Source organism: Myotis daubentonii, chromosome 2 (assembly GCF_963259705.1).
Source record: "Myotis daubentonii chromosome 2, mMyoDau2.1, whole genome shotgun sequence".
In the NCBI taxonomy this organism is placed as follows: domain Eukaryota; kingdom Metazoa; phylum Chordata; class Mammalia; order Chiroptera; family Vespertilionidae; genus Myotis; species Myotis daubentonii.
In genome coordinates this window covers 61252850-61274998 of record NC_081841.1, presented here as the reverse complement: position 1 = coordinate 61274998, position 22149 = coordinate 61252850, and the positions used below count along the sequence as shown (strand labels likewise).

Genomic DNA, 22149 nt, shown 5'->3' with positions numbered 1-22149 from the left:
CAGGAATACTGATTTTAGATCATAGATTTAGTAACAACATGCCGTTTAACATTTATCAAGCTACAATATTGACTCTAATCCCGTAGACCTTTCAGAAATATTAAATAAATTGAAATTAATGGATAAAGTATATTTTTATAAACTTTGATATTTTAAATTCATGCTCTTTTTCTTATGTAAGTTTACTACCTGCCTTTGTGACAGGGATGGATGCAGTTGAGTGTTAGATGATGGAAAATGCAGACTTTGAGTTTGCAGGTGTGTGTGTGTGTGTGTGTGTGTGTGTGTGTGTGTATGTGTATGTATGCATGTGTCTGTGATAGTTAAGATAAACAGATTCAAATATATTGGGTATGTGAGAGCAGCAGTTTGCTTAAGCTTCTGTTTGCATGAATAGACTTTTTTGGAGAAAGGGGCTTGCAAAGAACATGTTAGTGTATGGTTTCTGGAGAGCTGATCTTGAAGAAAGTGGCAGTTGCAAATGATGACATGACATGGCATTGGAAATGCAATCTGACTTGGGATGCATATGACCTTATAGAGAGAAAGGCTATAGTTGGAACTTAAGGAATTGCTTTCAAGAAAAGCTTGTGAAACATGCATAGTAACTGGTCTTCCTAGATCTCCAGAGACCAAAGTGAATGACTGGGGGATTTTAGGGATCCAGCCTCTTTCTTGTGAAGCATGGCATTGCTTTGTACTAGGAAGGCTGTAGGTACTCATGGGTGTACCATTAACACTGAAGGAGAAGACTGAAACCACTGACTGAGAGAGAGAACACAGGAGGGCTAACATTATTTGGCTGTGGGGTAGAGAGTAGAGGTAGTAAATTTGGAGCATGTTAATTTTGAGGTCCCTGTCATGTAGAGGTTTTAAAACTATGGACTGGGAAGTTAGAATTAGGTTAGTGTTGAAGATGTGGATTTTGACAATCAGCATATTGATGACAGTTGAATTCATGGGTGCGGATGAGATCATCTTGAGGGAGTATATGGGATAATGAGAAAAAGCTCTGGAAATGGACAGGCAATCCTGGAAAGTACTGATAAGTTGTCAGAGTTTGGAAGAGAATTGGAACAAAGTGGGATCCTGGCAGCTAAGGGAGAAATGAGGTTGTATATCTTTATGAAATTTCTTCATGCTTTATAATACCTACTCATAGCTTCAGATGGATTTCATGATCAAGCCATTAAAATAAATTTCTTCTCAGAAATGAGCTACACTCGATGCTGATCCTCATTTCTTCACCAACACTATTACTTTCCTTTAACAATTCAGAAAGAAGTGACCAAGCATTTCCTCTTTTGTAATTAAACAATCATTACTTGCTAATTTTAGAGGGAACTTTAATTTTTAATTTACTCTTATGTAAAAGATAGCTTGTGCAATGACCTTGAGCAAAAATATCAGTGAATGTTTCTTTGTCAATTATGAAAACGGAGCACAGAATAAAAGCATCTCTTTACACCACGTTTGTGTGTTTGGTAGCTTCTGAAATCACTAGGGTCAAATTAATTCAAAGATGTGTCTTTTAGCTGTTGGCTTTAAGGAGAGACCTAATCAAGTCAGCCAACAATAATTCTCTAAGTTTAATAATAAAATGTCTTGCAGTCTTTAAAAACTTAAAAAAAATCTCTAGGTTACTAATTAATGAATTTAATAATTTATCTAATGTTGAATAATTTCTGGTTGATGGATTCATAAATAATTATCTAGGATTGGAAGAATATGCACTATTTTCATTGATATTAAATATCTCAGAATGTTCATCACCTAAATCTAGGTTACTACACTGGAGGAATCTAAAACTCACTGAAGCCCTAGCTGGATTTGGCTCAGTGGATAGAGGGTCAGCCTATGAACTGAAAGGTCCCAGGTTCGATTCCAGTCAAGGGCACATGTTTGGGTTGCAGGCTCAATCCCTAGTAGGGGAAGTGCAGGAGGCAGCCAATCAATGATTCTCTCTCATCATTGATGTTTCTATCTCTCTCTCTCCCTCTCCCTTCCTCTCTGAAATCAATAAAAGTATATTTTAAAAAAATTCACTGAGGCTTCATTTCTATCAGATTTCCTCCTTTGAGCTCTTTTCTCCTTGTTGGAGGTTGCAGTTTCATATTATTTTTTCCCTGGCATCCTTGATGCTGCCCCGAGCAGCTATAGACATGTTCAGGGCCTTCAGTAAAACTATTTTATCTGAATTCTAGCCCATTTGGATACTTATAGGGTTAAGAAATAAATTATATTTTTATTCCTTCTGCTTTTTGTGTCATATAACACTAAAGCAGCTGGTTAATTCTGTGGATTAAAGAATTGGTAGCCCGGCCAGCATGGCTCAGTGGTTGAGTGTCTACAAACCAGGAAGTCACAGTTCGATTTCTGGTCAGGGAATATGCCTGGGTTGCAGGCTCTATCCCCAGTGTGGGACGTGCAGGAGGCAGCCAATCAATTATTTTCTCTCATCATTGATGTTTCTATCTCTCCCTCTCCCACTCTGAAATCAATAAAAAATAAAAAAAGAATTGGTAGAAGCTGTTTTAATTCCTTCTTTTGGGAGGCAGGGGAAATGTTGTTTAAATATGAGATCAGATTGGTGAGAAATGCTTCTGGAAGGTTCCTGACAAATCACACACAATACATGTGGTGTCTAACCTTGGCAAGAAAATTTGGAAGAATCATGAGGAGAATATTAGATTTTATTGAGGGAGATACCTGGAAAACCCTAAAGAAATGTTAGGAAGTAGAATAAAATATAACTGTCCCAACTGTCATGTCAATAATGAAACTTTTCTGAAATCTATGACAGAAAAGTGATTCTCAAAAATTAAGATTTTTGCACTGGAAATATTTATTTACGAAATCAAGTTCTTTTTCTAGTGCCTTAAATCTCACTGTGATGCCCTGCTAACAAAACCTAAAGATAATTTGGAGACTTTTTCCTAAGAGACTTTAAACTTTAAAATTCTTCATTTTTCTTTGCCTATTTCTGTTCCTAGGTCTTGAATTTTTCACAACACCACAAATTATAGACATAGACAATAGTATGGTGGTTACCAGGGGAAGGGGGTGGGGAGTAAGGGGTCTAGGAGGTCAAATATATGGTGGGTACACAATGCAGAAAATATATCATAGAATTGTGCACATGAAACCTGCATAATCTTATTAACCAATGTCAACCCAATAAATAATTTTTTTAAGAAAGAATAATACACCCCAGCTGGTGTGGCTGAGCTCGTTGAGCGTTGTCTCATGCACTAAGAGGCTACTTGTTCAATTACAGGTCAGGGCACATGCCTGGGTTGCAGGCTGATCCCCACAGTGGGTGTGTAGGAGGCAGCCAATTGATGTTTCTATCTCACCCTCTCCCTTCTTCTCTTTCCAAAAAATCAATAAAAAACGTGTTTGTTTTTTTTTAAAAAAAGAATAATACAAATTACACTAGACATACTTAAATATATGGATGTAGGAAAGTCTGATCTTATCTAATTTTTAATAAAACAACACCAACTTGTATGCATGTATGCATAACTCATGGACACAGACAATAGGGTGGTGAAGGCCTGGGGCATGGGTTGGTTTGGGTTAGAAGAGGTCATGGGGGCGGGGAGGGGACATATGTAATACTTTCAACAATAAAGATTTTTAAAAATTTCAGAAAAAAACAACACCAGGCAAAATTTACTTCCTTTTGAAATGAACAGTTAAAATTAGGTGGATTTACCAAGTCACACATTAGAAATATTGGCCCAAAGAGGTTATATAACGTAGTCTGAAGAGCAAAGATTCAGTTTAGTGCCTCTTGTGCTGGTGGAGGGCTGTGCACTATTTGGCAAGTTACTTAACTGCTCTGTATTTTATTTTGTGATCTGCAAAATAAAAGGACTGTAATGAGGATCAAGTGAGAATGTTTTGAGAATGTTTTTTAAACTATAAAATTTCAGCTCAAAACCATATAATTGCAATGTTATTTATCTTTAACAATATAATAATTAGAAAACAGTAGTTTATTTGTAGCTCATGTGGGCATTCTTACTACAGTTGGGCCTTGACTTACGAGTTTAATTCATTCCGAGACCGAGCTCGTTAAGGAGCTCGTTAACTCAAATTACTCTATCAACTCAATGCAAAAAATCAGCTGAGAGACAGCTGGTATCTCAAAAAACTCTTTAGTCATGACACTCGTAAGTCAAGGCCCCACTGTATTTTGGTCTGTACTTGCTCTTATATAACTTAATGGATTAATAAACCTGCAAAAGCAAAAACGAAAGCCCCCAATGGTTATTGACTATAAAATGCATGTATATGTATATGTGGTAATGTATGTATGACCTATTAATTAGCTTATCCTAATCTGGCTGCAACAGATAGACATGAAAATAGTGGGCAAATAGCAGTCCTAAATTAAATGTTTTCATCTGGCTGGCAGTTCTGCTCCTTACAGTCAATTAGGAACAGAGCTGTAAGAAGGGGGTGAGTCTAATCTGGGTCCACTGATTTCCACTCAAACCAGTGAGATGGAATTTGCACACATTGCTTCTACCCACACTCCATTGGCAGGAGCTTGGACACATGGCCACATTTAACTGCAAGGGAGCCTGGAGATATACAGTGTCTACCTTCACGTCCATATCCCATGTAGAATTTTATCACTATTGGAAGAACAGCTGATTTCAGTGGACAGCTAGCATGTCTATAATGACAGTCACTGCTTTTTCCTTATTTCTCTTTTAATGGAATACTTAGTACATTGAATTATTTACATTTTAAATAATATACCATGTAGATTGTACACTTATTTGTGTCTGGCATATAGTGAGTACTCAAGTGGTAGATACTGTCATTACACAAACATTTCATTTAATAACAAAGAACAGAATGTCATATTCTTGGCACAATATTCAGTAATTGAAAATATAATAAGCATATATCCATCTTTCATGTGTGACAAGTTTCCTGTAATCATTAAATATTTAACAATTATGTAGATAAAAGGATTCTAGATGTGAGTATTGCACATATAAGCTTGCTTAATACTATTTATTTGGGAAAATAAATAGATGATTCAAGGATATGGTTTCAGAAGCAAAAGGGAAATAGAATTTCTTATTTTCAAAGTGTTCTATATCTCTGGATTTGTTAGTGATGAAAAAACTTTGACATATGTAATGTCTTACTATAAATGCTTCCAAATTAGCAAATTTATCACCATCTATGAATTTTAATGAATTCTGCATAAGCTCATGAGACATATCATTTCCAAAACAATTAAATTGCATTAGAGACTAGAATTTGAGGGGGTTAAAAAATTCTTCCTTTTAAATGAGCCTTTCCATGTCAAGATTAAGCAACATAAAATATGAGAATTTTTACAATGCAAAAAATATTTATTTAATATATGTTGGAAAAACTCTATGTCTGTGCTATCATGCTGGCTGGAATATTGTGGTGCCTGGTGGTTTATTTACTGCCGGGCACAGAAATCTAAAGTTAATCTTGACTTGGCCATATTCTCTCTTTCTCTCCCAGAAATAAATGGATAATAACACAGAAACTTAAATCACTGTTGCATCCACTAATTATTGTACGTTTAATGAAAAGTAGATGTTACTATAAAATGCTCTGCTAGCTAAGTAAATCAAATGAAATCAAGTTTGTACCCACCAATCCAACCTTAGATTTATCACACATACTTTAAAAAACATGTCTACTATAAACATATAACATAGTTAAGACATAAAGAAATATAATTTGTTTTAGCAATATGCAAATCTGAAGGCTGGTTCATCTATCTATCTATCTATCTATCTATCTATCTATCTATCTATCTATCTATCATCTATCTAAAAGCCTAAGCAACTGTCTGACCATCTGACCAGTAGCTATGATGCTCACTGACCACCAGGAGGCAGACACTCAATGCAGGAGCTGAAGAGCTGCAGTGACTTGGCATCTGTGGTTCTCGGGTGATGCACCTGGAACCAGAGAGGAGGGAGCTCTATTCTGGGACGTGTCACCTGAGATCCACCCTCTGGCAATCTGGAACCCATTGGGGGATGTCAGAGAGCCAGTTTTGGCCCAGTCCCTGCAGGCCAGGCTGAGGAACCCCACCGGTGCATGAATCTGTGCACCGGGCCTCTAGCCCATTGACTCCCCACTTTGGGTCTGGCTCTCACCACGCCTCGAGCCCATTGCAGAAGACTTGGGTCTGGCCCTTACAGAAACTTTTCGACTCGATTAGCTAAATGATGAGACTTGCAGGATCTACTGGCTGCAGCTCCAACATCTGGCGCCTGCACTGGCCCATCTGCTTAATATCGATTTCCAGTGGAGGCAGCGAATTTTCCCACTGCCACTCTCAGCTGGGAAACCGGATGCAGCTTCCCTCCTTCTGGGTGAACTGTAGGGCCAGCAGGCAACCTCCAGGGAGGGAAGGAGGTGAAGGAGCAGCTCAGGTGGGAAGAAGGATGTTCCTGCCACCACAGGACTCAGCCTGGGTGGAAGGGCCTGGACAGGAACCTGACATTGAGCAGAGTCCTGCCCTAGGCCAATTAGATTCCAGGTTAAGTAAATTCTGTTTGCTAAATAATTGCATTTTGCAGCTAAATGCCCATAAGTCATCAGTTACCGCCAGACTTAGGGTAAAATGAGATGGGAGAAGTGAGACAGATACAGAGAGAAAGTGACATAATACTGGGAGAAGAGAGGAGGGAGCCCGATTCTGGGGTCTATCACCTGAGAACCACCCTCTCACAATCTGGGACCCCTCGGGGGATGTCAGAGAGCTGCTTTCAGCCCTATCCCTGCAGGCCAGGCTGAGGGACCCCACTGGTGCATGAATCCATGCACTGGACCTCTAGTATCAATATAACAGTCCTTGCTCTCTCACCATTTTATGGGAGAATTCATTCTTGTCTGTATAGTCATGGCACAGAAAGATCTTAGTGCCACCTGTGTCTGCCTGTCACTTTATAATAACAGGTAACTGAAAATGCACTGTGTTCCTGCTGTGTAATCAGAAAGTACCTAGCAAATTATTAATATGGAGGTACTGACATGAATTTTGAAGTTAAAGAGACTTAAAGTCCAGTCCTGGCTCTATCACTTACTGTGCAGTGCTACACAAGTTACCTTCTCTAAAAATGAATTTTCTCATCTATAATAATAACACATACCTCATAGAGCTGATGTGAAGATTACATAGGAGAAGACTAACTTTGAAAAAATGTCTACTACACAGAAGGGAACAATACTAGAGTAATAGTGAAATCTTAAGATGGCCCCCCCTCCACATTACCCCCCAGATTTTAGTCTTCATTTCTTTCTTATTTCTGTCCACTGATCTTTATTTTCCATAATACCACAACTGGGGTGTGGCGTCCTGGTATCAAAAGCAATATTTTGGATTAGTTTGTTTTAGCCCTTGCCCTGTCCTCTGTGCTGTTCTGGCAGGAGGGAATTTAAAGGTTGCAATGGCATCAGATGAGAATAAGAACATCCAAGAACTATATTCTCACACCAACTTCTCTTTCTAACTAAACCGGTGATGGCGAACCTGTTGAGCTCAGCGTGTCAGCATTTTGAAAAACCCTAACTTAACTCTGGTGCCGTGTCACATATAGAAATTTTTTGATATTTGCAACCACAGTAAAACAAAGATTTATATTTTTGATATTTATTTTATATATTTAAATGCCATTTAACAAAGGAAAATCAACCAAAAAAATGAGTTCGTGTGTCACCTCTGACACACGTGTCAAAGGTTCGCCATCACTGAACTAACAGTCTCATTATACAGGAGTGACCTGTGCTAGGCTGAAGGTCAGCTTTGTCAGCTGATTAGGGATTTGTTTCCCTTTTACTTTGCTTCATCTATTTTGGTCACCCAGTATTTTCATCCAGAGAGTGCATCATTTTTAACATGGAGGGTGTAAGATATTGTTGCCCAAGGATGTTAGTCCTTATGCCCATCTTACTTTTCAGCTTACCTATCTTTCTCCAGAGAGGAAACGCTGTCTAAGCCAAGATGCTTAGAGAATGAGTATGATAAGATAGTGTCTAAAATGTAATTTAAGAAGTTTAGTCTGACTTCCCTTTAATTTTTATAAACATGAGGGTAGTGAAGTATACTACTTGATAACACACCAAGAAATGGTGTGCCTAGGCATGTCAAACAGAACATGGCCAAAACAAAACTGTATTAACCCCACACCCATAAAGTTACTTCTTCTAGTCTTCCCCATTTTAGTTCTGGCACTACTATCCTTGCTCCCCACATTTATCCCAACAGCCAGTTATGGTTAACCCTCCATTCAAAACATATCCCAAATCTGTCTTTTCTCTTTCTCCTAGCATCCTAGTACAAGCCAGCATGATATCTCTTTGTAATTCTTCCTTGGATTGCTGCTATCCAACAATTCATCCTCAAGAACATCTTATAGTAATATTATAGGCCCAGTGCTTGAATTTGTGCATGGGTGGGGTTCCTCGGCCTGGCCAGGGATCGGGACCAATCAGGGCTGTCTCACCCAGTCCAGATCGGGGCCGATGGGGGCTGGCCGGCTGGGGAGGGACCCCGGGAGGGTTCCAGGGCATGTCTGGCCCCCTCGCCCAGTCCCGATCGGCTGGACCCCAGTAGAGGGTCAGAGCGTCTGCCCCCTGGTGGTTGGTGCATGTCATAGCGACTGGTCAAGCAGTCGACCGAATGGTTGACCGATCAGTCGGACACTTAGCATATTGCGCTTTTATTATACAGGATTTTAAAAGTGTAAATGAGATTATGTCACTCCCCCTAGAAGCTCCCTATCTAGCACCAAAGAAAATCTACTCTCCTTATTCGGGCTTACAAAGTTCTCCATGACCTGCCCCCTTCTCTGAGCTTTTTTTGTGGTCCTGTTCTCACCAGAGCTCACTCTGTTGTAGCCACATGCCCAACTTATTTGCAATTAAATCCTGTGCACTGAGTATTCCCTCTGCCTAGAGAGCTCTTCCTCCTTATCCTCATGAGATTGTTTCCTTCCTGGCATTCTAGTTGCAGCCTAAATGCCACCTTCTCAGAGAGGGCTTTCCTGTTACTTTCCTTCACATTGCTACTGTTAATCTTTCCATAGCATTTATCACCTTCTGACCCATTAGGCTCTCAGCTTCATGTAAGGGACTGTACATGAAGTCATCACTGTAGTCACAAGATCTAGAACAGTGCCTGTCTATGACAGATTTAATACTATTTATTGAAAGACTATTTTTTGCTTTTTATTGGGGTATATATTTTTTTGTAGTTTGTATCTTCAACAAGACTTACTCTAATTAACTATCTGAGGACACTAATTAATGGTAGGTTGTGCCAGTTTTTTTCATGTGTTCGTATTTGAAATTTGGTATAGCTGAAACATTCATGTTTTATAACCAAGAGATGGATGATGAGATTATATTAAACTGTATAGTGATCCCTACAAAATTGACATGAAAAACAAAAAAGAAAAGAAAAAAAAACCATGAAAGAGTGTACTGGTACCTCATGATGCACTAAAATGATATTCATGGTTATTTAACCTTAACCTTTAGGTCTGGTAGTCAGAGCCCATGATAATGAGGGCATTTTTCTATGGGTATTTCTTTTGAACTACAAATAATTTCTGAATTTGTGTTCAGATCACTCATTGGTTATTACAGGTGTAGCCTAACTACTAGCAGAGGTAAGACAATGAAACTATGCCACTTTCTCCATTATTAAGGAGCATTCCATATAAATTCCCTAGCTGAAGAGATGCCACCAAAAGTCTTTCACTTGATTTCAATCAAGTGAAAGATCAGATTGTTGAGTATATTTGCTTATATGGTTATTGTCCCTGGCTGGTATAATTTAAAGCCTTTCCTATCTAATAAAAGAGTAATATGCAAATTAACTTTCACTCCAACACAAAGATGGCGGCACCCATAGACACAAGATGGCGGTGTCCAGTCCTCTCAGCCCCGCTGGAGTCCTCCAGTCCCGGGGGGGGGGCAGCTGTTGAGAGCAGGGCCTGCTTGGTCATTGCCCGCGGCGACCTGGGAGTGGTCAAGCGGGCCCCGCAGACAGCAGAGAACCACAGGGAGCGGGCCTAAGCTATCAGTAGGACATCCCCTGAGGGCTCCCAGATTGGAGAGGTGCAGGTCGAGCTGAGGGACCCTCTGCCCCCTGTGCACAAATTTCGTGCACTGGGCCTCTAGTCCTATATAATAAAAGGCTAATATGCAAACCAAACAAATGGCGGAATGACCGGTCACTATGATGCGCACTGACCACAAGGGGGCAGACGCTCAATTAGTGCACTCTAACAGGGGGAGTGCCACTCAGCCAGAAGCCCTGAGCTGGGCTCATGGCTGGCGAGTGCAGTGGCAGTGGCGGGAGCCTCTCCTGCCTCCATGGCAGTCTGACATCCCCCAAGGGCTCCCGGACTGTGAGAGGGTGCAGAGCTTTGTAGCATATTCTCTCTCTCTCCCCTACCCCATTTTCCTCCTCCTTATCCCCTTCCCCCCCTCCTCCTCTCTCTCTTATTCACACACACACACACACACACACACCACACACACACACACACACACACACACTTTGTCTTTATGGAAAGAATTATACCCTAAGATGTTTGCTCAAAAAAGAGGCCAGTTCTGTCAGTGTTTGAGATTAAGAAAGTCTCTGCCATTTAGTGCTAACTCTTATACTGTATTTACTATACCTTTTAAACTTAAATTTCCCAGTAATATTCAGAAAATAAAGCAGCATAAGCAATAATATTTTTAAAAAATCCTGACTTCTATATCTTTGGAATTTCCTCTACTTTCTTGCTGAGAGCTAGTCTCAGATGGTACAGAATGAATGAATGAATGAATGAACGAATGGAAAAATTAATATTACTCCTAGGACTAGCAAGCAAGTGTGTAAATGTCTTCAAGAAGTCAGACCACCTTGACATTATAAATATTAGAAATAACACATGTGCCATAAGAAGCATGATACCTAATCCAATTAAATGTTTTTTTAAATATGGTAGCAAATCTTACAATGTTAATGAGGAATGCACCTAGAAGCTGAAGCAACGTGCATGGTCACTATTGTGTTGTCTTGACATGTAGAACTAAAATTCAAACATCCAAGGCAGTTGAGTCCTGAGTAGTAACATATTGTTTTCTTTTTTTCAAGCATAAGAAACAAATACTTGGACTCAACATATATATGTTTACACATGTACCTGGCACTTAGGAACTGCTCAACACATTAGCTAGTGTCATTAGATGGTTTAAGAGGCATTTCTTGTCTATTGTTACAGGATAAATATTTTGATGCTGTTTCTGTCTCTTTGAACTCATCATAAGAATACCAGATCAGTGATTCCCAGAAAAGAAACAAGACAAACCTTTAAAGAAACCTCTGTCTTGATTATGTCCTGCCCCTGTGTCACTAGGGATGTTGCTATGGCCAGGGTTATACTACAAAGAGTAACAGGCTGTCAGGGAGCAATAAGAAAGGAGTGAAGGAGAGTAAGTGACCAGTGTGGAGCCCCGAAGCCATGTAATGGTGGCTTCCACTAGCTTAAGCTAATCCCTTCTGTGGAAATTGTGACACAAAATCATTCTACTTCTTTTGTGATTGAGTTTTTCAAGCTGGCTTTGTTCCTTTCTAGAGAGTACATGCTTTGCAATGTCCCCACACAAGAAACTTCTCAAACGTGGAGAAAATTGGTGACATTCGGGCTCACGGTTTCTGAGTAGCATCTATGTATTGGTGTGGGCATTGATGTTGGGAACACAGATGACTTCAATCAGTAGGAATTCATCATCTCTGCTTTTAAATGATTACCTGTGAGCATCAATATTTCTGATGGATGCAATCATGCAGATGGCAGGTTCTCGTTTTCCAGCGGCTCTGAACAATGAAGAGTTCAAAACACCTGAAATTCTCTTTGTGAAGTCAAAGATAACATTTGGCTTGGTGAAGGAGAATTCCTGTAAATTGAATTTTTTGAATGATATTTGAAGTCTGTGAATTTTTTCATTTCCATATTCTAACAGAAAGTGAGCCCATCTGATGATTTGACTGGCATGATATATGAGCCCCTTGCTTAACTATTGTAAGACCTATTCCTAGGAGGCAGGTGGAAGATGAGATAATTGCTCTTAGGGTGCCAGCAGGAAAAATAGCTTAGCTTTGATATTTTTCAGCTTTTCAAAAGCGAACAGAGGTGAGGATATGAAAAGAGAATTCCATCTCATCTTTCTCCTACTACTCCCTCCTACAACTTTGCTAGTGCCAAGGTGCCTATGTGGTGGATTTATACAGGTAACTGAGGATGTGCCTTTGGAATTAAACAGAGGTCACTGAGAGAATACGTCAGCTCATGCCAGGGTATTTGTAATTTAAAAATACTTGAAGCTTCACTTTTGTAGTTTCCAGTTCCCCCTTTCAATTGTATCTATAAGGACATCACAATTATTCATCACAATATTTCCAGTGTGGCTCAGTGTTTGGAACATCAGTCCGAACACCAAAGGGTTTCTAGTTCCATTCCCATCCCTGGTCAGAGTGTGTGCAGGAGGCAACCAGTAAATGTGTCTCTCACATCAATGTTTCTCTCTCTCTTCATCTCTCTCGAAAATCAATGGAAAAAAATATCCTCAGGTGAGGATTAACAAAAAAGAAAAAAGAAATTAAAATTTGCACAGAGATCTGCTCTCAGTGAGGGAGGTAAATAAACCATATTTCTATTTTTGTAGAAGCCAGGGAAAAGGCATTATAGTGCAGTGGCTGTGGAATTGAGCCTCTGTGGAATTGTGGAATGGAGTTTATAGAATTACAGATCTGATACTAATCTTTCTATTCGAAAGAACCTAAACAAATAAAAAAGTAAGACAAAAAATTATTAAAAAGGAAAGTAATAAAGAGACACAGTGTCCAGTTGACATGAGTCAATTAAGTAATATCGTTAAAATGCAAGTCTAATTGTGAAGTGTGATGTTTTATTTGCCTTTCAATGATACCCAGATACTTAGAAAACACCTGATATTGAAAGTTCCTTTTGATGTTCTAAGGAGAGTAAATGTTTGTCTGATACTTTACTATTTTTTTAAAAAATGGGATGTCTCAGCCCTGGCCAGTTTGGTTCAGTGGATAGAGTGTCAGCCTGTGGACTGAAAGCTCTTGGGTTTGATTCTGGTCAAGGGCACATGCCTGGGTTGCAGACTCCATCCCCAGTAGGGGGCATGCAGGAGGCAGCTGATCAATGATTCTCTCATCATTGATGTTTCTATTGCTCCCTTTCCCTTTCTCTCTGAAATCAATAAAAATATATTAAAGAAAGGGATGTTTCAGGAAAAGAAGAATTATCAGCCTTTGTTTGTGGGGCAATTCTCCTGTTTTTACTTTTCAGTTATAATTCATAGTATCTTTTCTCTATGAAAAATTATTATTCCTAGTCACACAGAAATGACGGCATTTTTCTCAAGATTTTTCTACATGCCTTGGTACTCTCTAGATTACACTGACATCTGTAATTGCAATCAGCTGTTATATAAAGTGATGTGGTTCTGGAGGCTATTGGTGTGTTTGTTATTGACATGCCATAAACAACTTGTTTTTCTTTATCATTTTATGGATAATAAGGCTGATCACTGGTGTAAATTTTATATTTGACATGAAATCTCATACATGCGGAACTCTGAGTTCTAGTTTCATTCCCATTAATCATAACAGCCCCTCGCATGCATCCCCCACTAAACACACACACACACACACACACACACACACACACACACACACACACACGGGGGGGGGAAGGGGAGGGGAGAAAGAGAGAGAGAGAGAGAGAGAGAGAGAGAGAGAGAGAGAGAGAGAAAGAGAGATTGATTTTATATCAACATATGTAATGCTTCTTGCTTAGTCAAACTGCATGATTTTAAAAATTGACCACACCTGGCCTGGAGAGGTTGTTGGTTAGATTCCAGGTCAGGACACATGCCTGGGTTTTGGGCTTGATTCTTGGTAGGGGGAGTGCCAGAGGCAGCTGATTGATGTTGCTCTCACACAGAGGTTTCTCTTTATTCTATCTCTCTCTCTCTCTCTCTCTCTCTCTCTCTCTCTCTCTCTCTCTTTCTCTCTCTCTCTCACACACACACACACACACACACACACACACACACACACACACACAAAACACAAATAAATAAAACTATTCTTCAAAAAAAATTAACCACACCTGATGTCTTTTGGATGATACTATTAATGTAAGAAACATTTGAATCTGTGAAGAATTTTTGTTAGTTCATTTGAGCCAAACTGTCGACAATTGCCGGGAAGCAGAATCTCAATGGATTGAGGTAATGCTCCAGAGAATGGCAGTACCTTCCTTTATATATTACAATCAAAAGAGAAGACATAAGTGGGTTACATAAAATCTATTAGTGATAGATTAGGGAGGCGGGCAAAAGCAAAGTGGGGAAACCTCTGGGATTGGATGAAAAGTATAATGACAGACACATATTTTTTATATAGGTGGTACAGGATAGTTAACAGTCAACAATTAACTCAATAGCAATGAAGGGATTGGTGGTCTAGGCAGAGCAGTGCCTGTGCTATGAAGGGTCTGAAAGGAGGAAAATTACTTTGACATTCCAATGATATATGTTACCTTAGATGCAAAAAGACAATAGGCTCAATTAAGGTAAAGATTGACCTTTGTCAGGGAAGATACCAGCCTAGGACATGACTAACCACTATAAACTGCTTTTTAATTTAAAAAGTATTAATTTCAGACCATCTTTTTTGGTTACTTTAGGTCTCTGAGTTTTCAAGGCCAACACACAGGCCTTCCCTGAAGTAGTCAGGTTAGCATGTGGCCCATTTTTGCCCACAATACAGAGGCCAATAAGAATAAATAAATAAAAAGTTTTGTAATATATTAGGCTCTGGGCCTTTACCCAGATAGTATGACAGTTTTCAGTCTGAATATTGTTTTTGCAAGTCTGCGTAGGATTTGGAGTTTTCAACTGCACCATTTTTCAACATCGTTATGGTATTTTCATTGGTGAGACTAGGCAGGAAAACAGGAGCCTTTTACCTTATGATCAATGATTGATTATCAAACTTTTACCTGGAACAGGTTTCTGGTTATTCCTGTTTACTTCCGTATAGTGATTTTTGATATTTTGACTGCTTTTTGTTTTTTTCTGGAAGTCAGGTGTATCACTTTAATGAGTTTTTTTTTTTTTTTTTTTTTTTTTTTTTAGTAAAATATGTATGCTTTGAATTACATTCTGATTTCTTGCAAAGCTTGTACTCATGAAAATAATTTGCAAAAAATACTTGCAACTTAATTGGATTTGGGAACTAAATTTCTTGGAGGAAAAGCAAGGCTGCATGATTTTCTAATCTTGAGGGAGTGCTTTTAGGATAGTGTTAAACATAGCAAAACCAGCTACTTAAAGTAATAGTATATGTAGCATTCAGTTATAGTATTGAATATTGTTAGTAAAATAGTAAAATTAATATTGATTAATTATGGTAGAAAATCTTAACAACATTAAGAAAAGTGACAGGAAAATACAGACAACATAAATTATTCTTTTAGTTCATTATATTGTGCAAATTCAATAGAAGACTTACTGGGAGGATTATCAGTTGTATTCTTATGGTGACAGTTATTGGAAGTTCTGTGAATTATATAGACATTATACACACTTAATAGTTGTGATTTACCATCATTTTGTTTCAAGTTTACAGATGGATCAGTAACATACATAGTGAACAAATATGTATCTTAATGTTATTTATTGGGGAATACAATTTGGTGATATGACTCAGTATTTGCCTAAAATTGTATTATACATGAAACAAATGGAAAACTCAATGATTATATTGAACAGAAAAATACTTTTTTTTTAAATTTGGATAATTATTTTAGGAATTGGCATTCTCTCTGCTGAATCCAGCGAAGGCACATTTGGAAACCAAAGTCCAACAGATTTGGATGCTCTGTATTTTTCTGTTTCGTCTCCTTCTATTGTTTTTGGCTCCTAAGCTAGCTCTGTTTTCACTCTGAATGTTATACTGGCAATATGTTAATAAGAAAAGCATAGTAAAGTTGTTTATTGTCTGATAGCTATAGTTTTTTAAAATTGACATATGAACTTTTTTATATCTATGTGTACAGTGGCGTGACAAGGCAAAATTGTCTATTTGTTCTAAAACTCCAAATAAAAGTATCTTTCCCTCTAAATTTAAAGAGTAATGGTGTTTTCAACTGTCATCTAAAATTTTTAGTAAATTTTAGAAAGATAATGAACTTTGAGCTCAGACTCCGATTCACAAATCCCAACTCGTTTAGTTATTTGACCTAAATCAAATTTTAAAAATTGCCTCTGAGCCTCAGTTTCCTCATCTCCAAAATGGTCATGCCACGTAAGTTACACAGCAGTTGTAAGGAATGTATTCAGGATGTATATTAAGCACCTCACATGCTCTCAGGAACAGAACAAGGGAACAATTCCTCTCATTATTGTTTTTCTCCAGAATTGCTTCTCTTGCTCTTAAGCATTACAGTTGTCAATTCTACTTGGTGTGTGTGTCCACCTTTCCTAGGTGTGACAACCAAAAACTATTGGCTTTCTTTGTATTTGGATTAATTTCTGGGAATATCTATGTTATTAATGATTAAATTTTGTTCCTAAAGGTTATGATTGCAGGATATTTATATGTTGCATTAACCATAATATTCGATATATCAGAATACCTTATTCTCATTTGGATAATGAATAATTTACTATGTGAATAGCATTCATTGGTGAAATAGAAACACATAATCTGGTTAACCATTAAGATGAACATTTCATTGCATCTATCTTTCTTTCAAAGGTGCTGCATTCTGAATGGATTTTATTGCTATAAAAAGATCCAAGGGCATTAACTAAAGGTTACCCTGAGCTATATCTGGAATATGTATTGTTTCCTCAGATAAATTTTAGCAGATAAACTGAATAAGAATTTTATGGCAAGATATGGCTCCTGAAGTTATTCATAACATAAAGTAGTTACATAAATAGTCCAATTATGATGTTGACTTAGATAGATTAGCATTGAAAATTGCAGGAATATTTTACATTAAAATTTGGGGAAAAATTTAATAGTCAGAGATTATAACCAATTTTACCTTCTAGAAAGCAATTCTCATAAGAAGACTACAGTGGCTAAATAATACTAAAATAACCCAAAGCAAATCTTCTAATGGACAGAAATAAATGTACTCTGAAATCAGAAAGAACATTTTAAAGTTGCCATTTCAGGTTAAATTAATGGAAAACACTTGTATCACAAAAAAGAGAGAATTATCCTGAAGTGATAAAGCACCACAAGCATACTCCTAGAGAAAGAAAAAAACACACACACACATGCATTGCCATTATTAACGGTTTTATGAAAACAAATAATATTTCCCTATTGTAACATGACTTGGTATGATAGATTTGGATTTTTATTGTTTCATAAAGAATTTTGATAATATGTAATGGGAACTTAATAGTACATAGCTTGCAAAGTAAGTTCTGTATCCCAAAATAAGGGCATCCTAATAAAAAGGTTCTATTCCAGTTACTTTATGTAGGAAGTTTATTTCCTCCTTTGGAACTTTCTGAAATTACTTCTATATAATAGTTAGGAATTTAATGATGGCAGTTATTTGAAGTCTTCCATTTTGTGCTATGCATGACCAAAAGAGACCATGAAAGCTCTTTCCTTCTTTTTCCCAACGCAGCCTCTGTTTGTAGCCAGTATAACTTTCCTGCTTCAGGACCACCCTGGAGCTAAGTCACTGGGGCTGTATGGTAGGCAGGATAACGGCCCCCCAAAGATGCCTGTGTCCTGCTACTCAGAACTGTGGCTGTTACCTTACACGGCTATCTGAGTCCGTTTGGGCTGCTACAGCACAATAGCATAGACTCAGGGAGAGGGGCTTAGAAATAACAGGCCTATCAATGACATAAATTTGTTCCTCACAGTTCTGGGAGCTGGAAGTCTGAGGTCAGGTGTCAGCATGGTCAGGTTCTGATGAGGACCCTTTCCAGGTGTCAGATGATCATTTTCTTATACCCCGACATAACGACGAAGGCAAGGCAGAGCTTTCTGGTGGCTCTTTCTAAGGGCATTAATTCCACTCATGAGTGCACTTCTCTCATGATCTCCCTACTTCACCTCTAATGCCATCACCTTGGAGGCTAGAATTTCAGCATATCAATTTTAGGTGGAAACAGACGTTCAGTCAGTAACATTGGCAAAAGAGGCTTTGAGATGTGATCAAGATGGGAGATTTCACTGGGTTATCAGGGGGCCCAGTCTAATTACATGAGTCCTTGAGAGTGCACCGCCTTTCCCTGCTGGTCAGAGATGCGATAGGAGGACAGTTCCCTAGTGTGAGAGGGAATCAGCCTCTGAGGGCAGACAAAGGGGGTCATGAGCTAAGGAACGTGGTGGCCTTTAAAAACTGGGAAAGACCTTTTGTTTATAACCAGCAGGAAATGAAGACTGAGCTTTACAATGCCGAGATTGTCCTTTTCCAATTATTGACTCCTTTGTCCTAAATTAATTGACCATATATGCATAGGTTTATATTTTTTAAAATTTAAGTTCTTTATTGTTTAATGTATTACATAAGTCTCCTTTTCCCCCCATTTATCTCTCCCCGGCCGCCCCCAATTGCCAGCACATGCCCTCACCGCCCCCCCAGCCCCCCATCTGTGTCCATTCGTTATGCTCATATGCATGCATACAAGTCCTTTGGTTGATCTCTTACTCCCTCACCCCCTGCCTTCCCTCATAGGTTGGATAGTGTAGTCGTTGCTTCTGTGACTCTGGTTCTGTTTTTCTTCATCAGTTTATGTTGTTCATTATATTCCACAAATGAGTGAGATCATGTGATGTTTATCTTTCTCTGACTGGCTTATTTTGCTAAGCATAATGCTCTTCAGTTCCATCCATGCTGTTGCAAATGGTAAGAATTCCTTCTTTTTTACAGAAGTGTAGTATTCCATTATGTATATGTACCACAGTTTTCTAATCCATTCATCTGCTGATAGGCACTTAGGCTGTTTCCAGATCTTAGCTATTATAAATTGTGCTGCTATGAACATAGGGATGCATATATCCTTTCTGATTGGTGTTTCTGTTTTCTTGGGATATATTCTTATAAATGGGATTACTGGGTCAAATGGAAGTTCCGTTTTTAATTTTTTTGAGGAAACTCTAAACTGTTCTCCACAATGGCTGAACCAGTCTGCATTCCCACCAGCAGTGCAAGAGGGTTCCTTTTTCTCCGCATCCTCTCCAGCACTTGTCAGTTTGTTGATTTGTTGATGATAGCCATTCTGACAGCTGTGAGATGTTTTGATTTGCATCTCTCAGATGATTAGTGACTTTGAGCATGTTTTTATATGTCTCTTGACCTTCTGTATGTCCTCTTTCAAAAGGTGTCTATTTAGGTCTTTTGCCCATTTTTTGTATGGATTGTTTATCTTCCTTTTGTTGAGTCGTAGGAGTTCCCTGTAAATGTTGGAGATTAAATCCTTATCGGAGATAACATTGGCAAATATATTCTCCCATGCAGTGGGCTTTCCTGTTGTTTTGTTGATGGTTTCTTTTGCTGTGCATTTCTGAGCTTTCTATTGTGTTCTGTTTGTCAGAAGAGATGAGTTTAATTTTATCCTTTAGTGCCCCATCCAGATGCAAGAAGCTTGAGTCCACCCTACAGGACATAGTGTGTTATTACAGGCTTAGCAAGAATTTTAAGAACATATTTGTTTTTGAAAATGAAGGGTCAAATCTACTTCTAAGTAAAGTGCCATGTATGAGAATTTTATGTTTTATATTTATTTTTCTGAGCCTCCTTTGAGTTTCTTATTGCCATATCTTTCCATCTTTCCAAGAAATAGCTTTATGTCCTTATACTTACTAAAATTCTTACTAGAATGTAAGTTCCCTATGGTCAAGGACCTTTGTCACTTACATCTATTGACATGTCACCAAAAGCTAGATAATTGTCTGATATGATACCTAGTAGGTACTCAATAAATACTTAGCAAATAAAATAAATGAATGAATGATGTTATCTTACTTTTTTTGAGACATTATAGCTTTTTAATTCCTGTGTTGCCTCCAGTTTCCAAAATGAATGATTATACTTCATAATATGAGCAACTTCCTGGTGATGATGTGATTAAATAATATGAAAAGATTATACTAAAATGTAGCATTTTTTTCTTCCCTCACAATTTATGACTGCCCTTTCACAACCCTACTCTAGGAGATATATATAATTTTATTTTTCCCCCAAAGAGTTTATTTGGGTAGACCAAGGGACGGAGAGACCCTGAATCTAAAAGAAGGTGTTGGGCCTTGTGGTGGTGAAGTGTGGCTGGCGCTGGCGATGAAGGACCCGGTGCGGCAACGGGAACTTGATCTTGGAGTCTTGGAACTGCTTGTCTGTTGGTCGGCGGCACTTGCTGGTTGCAATCTCCTTCACCTTCATGATCTGGATTGAGTGGGTGCGGGTGCGGTGCCGGGCCCCCATATCTCGGTAGCACTGGGTGACGGCGCCTGCGGTGGTCAGGTCCCGGGACTCCCGGTATATGCTGTGGGTGCCACTGCGGGAGTCGTAGCGCAGCCAAATGCCAAAGTTCTTTACCCAAAGGGGGGATTTTTCAAACACCTGCCCACAGTAGACAATGTCCCTTGAAGACTTCTTCATCTTCTTTAGTTGAGACACAAAGTACCAGAAGCGGGACTTGGCAACAACATGGGTAGGTGCAAAGATGTGCATGCGGTAGACGGGTGGTGTGTGGCACTTGGGGTCGGCAGGCAGCGCCCCACCACCTTGTACTCTCGAAGCGTGCCCGAGGCCTTCATGACGTTTTCTCCGCGTTCGCCACCACCCACAAAAGGCTAGGATCTATTTAATACTTATGACATCGCTAGCGGCATCTGCCTATGGGAACTTCTATTTGATGGCTTCTTAGGGCAGACAAGAGGAGACAAAAACGAAGACCCAACCAAAGTGAGCAGTTTTAGAAACCAGAGCACTGCATCTTCAGTTAACCAGCAAACCAGTAAAAACCCACTGTGCAGAGCGACAAAAAAGTATGCTTGTCTTGGCATTGCTTTTGTGTAGTAGGGAGAAAAAAGCCCTTCCTGAGAATTTGTAAAAACAGTATGGCTCTCACATGGGTCTGAAATTTGAATTCTTGCCACTCCTGTGGTTCATAAAAACCTTAACCAGGAGCTAATTTCAACATGTTCTCGATTTTTTTTTTTTTCCTAAGAGAAGGTAGAAGCAAAGCTGTATCTTTTCTAGAGGAGCTTTCTTATATCTATGCCTCCAAGAATTTCCTTAACAAAAAATAACCTCAAATTTGAAACAAGGCCCCATGTGAGAGAACCAGCTGAAACACAACAGAATCAAACCCAATGGCTGGCAGACTCTCTTGTGGCCTTGTGATTCTTGCTGCTCGCTATGCACATCCTTGTGTAGTCTCCTCTCCTTGAGCATGGGTGCTACCTGAGACTCTTAATTCGTAAAATATAGCAAAAGGGATGGATTGTCACTTCTATGATTATGATACATAATATTATATTGCACAAATTTTTAAATTGATTTCAGAGAGAAAGGGAGAGGGAGAGAGAGATAGAAACATTAATGATGAGAGGGAATCATAGGTCGGCTGCCTCCTGCACACCCCACATTGGGGACTGACCCCACAACCTGGGCATGTGACCTGACTAGGAATCGAACCCTGACCTATTGGTTCATAGGTTGACACTCAACCACGAGCCACACAGGTGCAGGCTGTATTGCACATCTTTTGAGGAGACTCTCTCCCTTGGTAGCTTTGAAGAAGCCATCTGCTATGTAGTGAGATATCCTATGGAAGAAGCCACAGGGCAAGAATCTGAGAGCAGTCTCTAGCCAGCAGCCAGCAAGAAACTGAGAGCCTCACCCATGAAGGAAGGCTGCAAGGAACTAAATTCTGCCAATAACCATATGAGCTTGGAAGGGGATCCTTCCCTAAATTGAGTCTCAGATGAGATAAAAGCCCTGGTTAACACTTAGATTGCAGCTTTGTGAGACCTCTAGCAAGGGACTC

The 22149-nt window shown here is 39.0% G+C and overlaps 1 protein-coding gene and 1 pseudogene across 3 annotated transcripts in view; one reads left to right on the top strand and one right to left on the bottom strand.

The window, feature by feature from the left end:
- Positions 1 to 22149, top strand: part of TAFA2 (TAFA chemokine like family member 2) — a 472775-nt gene that overhangs the window by 104004 nt on the left and 346622 nt on the right. The window lies entirely within an intron of this gene.
- Positions 20338 to 20945, bottom strand: LOC132226167 (large ribosomal subunit protein eL20-like; annotated as a pseudogene).